Below are 6,000 nucleotides of genomic sequence, written 5' to 3'. Positions count from 1 at the left end.
CCAGTAAGGCTATCCTATATAGACGTTAACTCACTCTTGGAAAATCTGAGCTCGTTACCTTTTCCTCGGACATAATTTCCTGCTATAGTTGTCAGGAAGGCATGCTGACATCTGTTTCATGATCAGAACATGCTGTCACCATTGGCTTGGGCTCCCTTCTTTCCCTCCTTCCCACCAACTCCGTGACTTTAGCCCCATTTAATGTTTCTTGAAGGTTCAGACCTTCTTTTTCTACTGCATCTTTCTCAATTAGAAACTTTAATTCACTTTCCTGCTTCAAGCTTTCCCGGATCCCTTCTACCTAACTAGGGAGGTTGTTCTGTAACATGAGTTCATTATGTTATTCCACAGCTTCCACCAGTAAATTCCTATAGCCTTCAGAATATGATGAGCATTCTTATCTTGGGCACACGTCTCTCCAATACTTGGTTCCTGTGCTCTGGAGAGGAAATAACTTTCTCGAGTGGATCATGACATCTGTTACCTGATTGTACAAATTGATCCTTATTTTCTTTCTACCCTGCCCCTCCACCCAATAAATTCTTACTTTTTTTTAAAGCAATTACTTGACAGGGTGTCCTTTTGAGAAGTTTTTTTTTTATAAGTTAATATCAGGTCTGAACAATAAAATGAATATAGAAGATCTATTATTGAAAGTGCATTTACGAGATCACATTTCAGAGGATGGGTAGTCCCACAGTGGGCACCTGCAGGTTGAAGAATCAGAAGACTCATTATCTGCTTAGCCCAAGAAACTGGAAGTCCCAGAACGAGGGAGCCAAGGTTGTATCGCAAGTCTAAGGCTTAAGGCCTGGAATTACCCTGGGGATTGGTTGGTGTGAATCTACATAAAACGGCTGAAGAAGCTGGAGCCTGCTCTCCATGAATGATGGCAGTGGCCACAGCTGTACGTGCTCACAAAGAACCAAGCTCTTTCCATGGGCTTCTTCCTTCTTCCCCCTTGGTTCCTTCTGGGCTGCCAGCCTATTGGACAGTGGTGCCAACTTCAGGGCAGATCTGCTCACAGAAAACCAGTGTTAGTATTTATGCAAGTGGGTCAAATTAGAAATGTCAATTTAGTAGAAATGATTTTAGTTTTCAAAAAAAAAAAAAATCTAAAAAGTTTTGGACTATATCCAAGTCAATACTTCTAACTTCTAACCATATTAACGGTAATATTACATTTTTACATCTTAAATTTATTATTATTATTATTATTATTATTATTATTATTATTTTGTGTGTGTGTGTGTGTGTGTGTGTGTGTGTGTGTGTGTGTGCCAAAGTGTGCATGTGAAGGTCAGAGGACAACTTACAAGAATCCTTTCTCCTTCCATCATGTGGGTCCCGGAGATTGAACTCTGATTACCAGGAAGGCCTCCTTATGAGCCATCTCATTTGCCCAATAATGGGAGATTGATATTAATAAATTGAACTTGATGGTCCACATTTATAAGCAATTGGTGGTGGCAATTAGTCTCCCCAGCTTCATTCTGAGGTGGTCCACTTTGAAGTTACAGATGTAACTTGCTACTTTTATGTCATTATGATACATCAAATGCAGTACTATGACTTTTTTTATTGCAGATACCCCCTCAGAAAAGAGAACAGCTATGCTGTTAACACTGCCCTGCTGCCTTTTGTTCCCAGCATGGCAGGCTCCTACTCAACTTCCTGTTCTTTCCAGCAGTCCATTTCTTCATCATTCAACTTGAACTTCTGACAGCTCTGTTTTCCCTTTCGGTTCAGGCAATTATTTTTCTTTCTATTTCACAAGAAAGTGAATCCATTAGACCAAAATACTTTCAGCTTCCTGACATGAAGTGGACAGGCTTGTCAGAAAGCACAGACTCGACTTTCCCATTCTTTACACAAAGTAGGTGGAGTCCACCCTCTGTGAGAGCTGATCTGGCATCTTTTTCTAGACCATCTTCTCTCACTTTCTGTAGACCTTGGTATCTTCCCCCCAGCATTTAAACACATTCAACACTTCCATTAACAGCTATTTTATGAACTCAAACAACTCAATGGCAGAATATCTCAAGCAAATAAATAAAAACCGGAGAAAGGACCCAAAGTACACTTGTCAAAATGAAACAAAACAAAGCTAACAACAACAACAAAAAAGGCATACACATAGACAACAGGTACTTAAAAAATATTTCAACATTATAACCATCTTGGAATCACAAAACCACCATGAGATTTCCTGACATCTATTAGAATGGCTATTATCAAAACTATAAGAGGCAAATGTCAAGGGTGTGGAGCAAAGAGGATCTTTGACCACTGTTGGTGGAATGGAAGTTAGCACAACGTTATAGAAGACAGTACAGAGGTTTCTTAGAAACACAACCACAGAACCACACCATGACTCAGCAATTCTACTGATGGTATGAATATGCAGGAAATGGAATGCTGTCTTGGAGAGCTGTCTCTGTATTATTATTTACAATAGCCAAGATACGAAGTCAACCTAAGTACCCACCAATAGATGAATACAGAACATACACACACACACACACACACACACATACACACACACACACACTCATGAAGTTATGATTCAAGAGTGAGTGGGATGAATGAATCTTGAAGAAATTGTGTCAGTCCCAGGAGAACACACAACACATGATCTCACATGTATGTATGGGGGGTACAGAAGTAGAGATACAAAGTGACAGAATTTCAGTTAAACAGAATGAGTAAGTTCAGAGGCACAGTCTACAGTTTGTGATTACAGCATAATAATACAGATTATTATATTGTTTTATGTTCTTGAAATTTGTTAAGACAAAGGATCCTAACTGTTCTCCCAGTGAGCTAGAAAGATGACGTAGCTGATAAGTATGTACTGCTCTTGCACAGAACCCTAGTTAGATTCCCAGCACTTACCTTCAGTGGCTCACAATCACCTGTAAACTCCAATTCCAGCTCCAGGGAGTCTGATGCCTGCTTTTGGCCTCTGTTGACAGTGCACTCATATGTACATACCCCTCCACCCTCCATAATTTAAAAAAATCTTTTAATTTTTTTACACTGTTTAAATCATTACAAGAATGTTCTCATCCCAAAAGAGTGACTGAAAGGTCATAAATGCAGTAGTTAACTTGATTGTTGTCTTAGGTTTCTGTTGGTTTTTAAAAACACCATGGCTGGAAGCATTTTTTAGGGGGGAATGCTTATTTCAGTTTACAGTTGTAATCCACCATGAAAGGAAGTCAGGGCAAGAACTCAAGCCAGGAACTGATTCAGAGATCATGGAAAAGTGCTACTTAATGGCTTGCTCATCTTGCTTTCTTGTTCAACTCAGGACCAGGATTGGTGCCACCCATAGTTGGCTGGGTCCTCCCATATAAATCATTAACTAAGAAAATGTCCCACAGACTCGCTCAAAGGCAATTCTGATGGTGTCATTTTCTCACCTGAGGATCCCTCTTTCCAGATGACCCTTGCTGAGTCAGGTTGGCAAAAAACTAACCAGAACAATGGTGGTAATAATTTTATAGAGAATATGTATATTAAAATATGTTGTATACTATAAACTTATATAATTTTTAATTCTCAACTATATCTCACATGCTATAAGTAAGAACTACAGGCCACAAGAATATAACCCACTGAAAAATGACAAAGGAAAAAGTTTCTTCTGACACAGAGGTCAGTTGGTGTTTGCATTCTTTCCTCCTTTTATTCTGTAACTACATTTCTGGAATGAAGGGTATATATCCATTGTCTCCATTCATTGTCTTGTCTTACTCCCACTGGGTCTACAGTCAACTCTAGCCTGGATTCTGATTCACTTCTTATTTTCCCCTTGTCAAATTACCATAATTGTCTTTGACTCTAAATTTAATGGGCATGTTGAAGTTTTAATGTTATTGCCTTTAAAAATATTTTTATCTCTTAAAGTTTTAAAAATGCTTACTTATTTTTATTTTACTTGTATAGGTGTCACGTCTGCATGTATGTCCATACACCACATGCATGTATTGTCTACAGAGGCCAGGGAAGGATAGTCAGATCTCTGGAGCTAGAATGCAGACAGTTGTGAGCCACCATGTGGGTACTTGGAATTGAACTCAGGTCATCCGCAAGAGTAACAAGTGCTGTTGCTACAGCCTCTGATATTGTCTTCTTCTTAAAAAAGTTTAGTTTTGATTATTTTTAATTAATTCTTTGTCTGCATATGTGTGTGTAGATGCTTGAAGAGGCCAGAGGCATCAGATACCTCGAAACTAGAGTTAAAGGTAATTGTGAGCTGCCTGTTGTGTGTGCTTGGAGTTGAACTTGGGTCCTTTGGGAAAGCAGTACTTGCTCTTAACCTCTGAGCCATCTGTCCATCTCACCTGCGACTGTCTTCTTAAGCATTCAGTATTCAATTCTTTATTGACAGAACAAGATAATGCAGCAAGTAGATGAAGCAAACACTTGTGGCTCCTACTAAACCAGTGAACCCCTCCTTGAGTACAGTCAGGCAGAGGGAACTTATCCATCAGCAAAAAGGAATGAGCTATGAAGTCATGAAACCACACAGCTGGACCTTAAATTTTTATTGCATTCTTGAAGCTCCAATGGAAAGTCTACATACTATATGATTCTAGTTACATGCCATTCTAGAAAACCCAAAACCTAGAGAGACAGTAAAAATATCAGTGGTTTCCAGAGATTGGTGTCTGAGTAGACAGGGCAGAGAGGATTTGGTGACAGTGAAAATACTCAATCAGATACTGTAATAATGTATCATGACATGGACTTGCCCAGATGCACAAAATGTGCATCACATACAGTGAGCCCAGATGTGAACCTTGGACACTGGGCAATAATGAGGTATCAGTACAGGTGCATGCATTGTAACAAATGTCTTATTGGGTGTGGGATGTTGAGAGTGAAGAAGGCTGTGTGCGTATAGAAATGGAGTATCTGGAACCCTCTGTACTTTATGCTTAGTTTTGCTGTGTACATAAAACAGCTCTAAGAAATAGTCATTTTAGAAAAAAACTAGACCAATGTGGTGGTGTACACCTATAACCCTAGCACTTTGAAGACAGAGACAGACAGATCTCTGTGAGTTCAAAGCTAACCTGGTCCACATAACGAGTTCTAGGCCAGCCTAGTCTATAAAATGAGACCTTGCCTAAAACAAAAACAAAGAACCAAACCAAACACCAAAAGCAACCAAGCAAACAAACATGTTTTTCTTTAACTATATCTTTCTCCCTTCTGTACTTGCTGGATGTTTTTTTAGATGGAACTCCCTTGTTTCTTTGAACTAGCCATGTTCTACTTCACTTCTGAATCTGGGCTCATGTCTTGCCCCTACTTGGAATTCCCTTTTGATCTTCTCATCCTGTCAACACACTTCTCTGTTACTGTATTTCTCCTGCAGGCCTCTCAGCTGGGAGTCTGCCTTGTTCACTACAGCAAATAAAGAGAAAAAAAAAAACCCTAAGAACTAAATAAATGGGGTCTGGAGAGATGCTCAGTGTTTAACTGCACTGGTTGCTCTTGCAGATGATCCAAGTTTGGTTCCCAGCATCCATAGGGCTGTTCACAAACATCTGTAACTCAGATTCTAGGAGATCTGCAGCAGTTGTCTAACCTCCACAGGCTCTAGACATGCAAGTAGTATACATACATAAATGTGGACACATACACACAAAATGAAAGTAAGATTTAAAACAATAACCACAGCCCTATCTTGCCTCGTTTAACAAGAACAGGATGTATTAGATGTAAATACATCTGAATTTCATATAGGCAACTCACTGGCTTTGGTATAAATGCATCCGCCATTGTAGAATCATCTTACAATATTTAATATTTTTATATTATTGGCAACAATTACACTAAAAACCTACTCATTGTCTAGAATTCTAATTGAATAAGCCATCTAATTTCATGACAACCAAGCTACACTGTAGAAGGTTCTTAATGATATACTCTGAAGAAGAAGGAGGAGGAGGAGAAGGAGGAGAAGAAGAAGAATAAGAAAGACAG

The sequence above is a fragment of the Peromyscus eremicus genome, chromosome 5 (genome assembly GCF_949786415.1).
Source record: "Peromyscus eremicus chromosome 5, PerEre_H2_v1, whole genome shotgun sequence".
In the NCBI taxonomy this organism is placed as follows: domain Eukaryota; kingdom Metazoa; phylum Chordata; class Mammalia; order Rodentia; family Cricetidae; genus Peromyscus; species Peromyscus eremicus.
Note: the sequence above shows the minus strand (reverse complement) of the source record.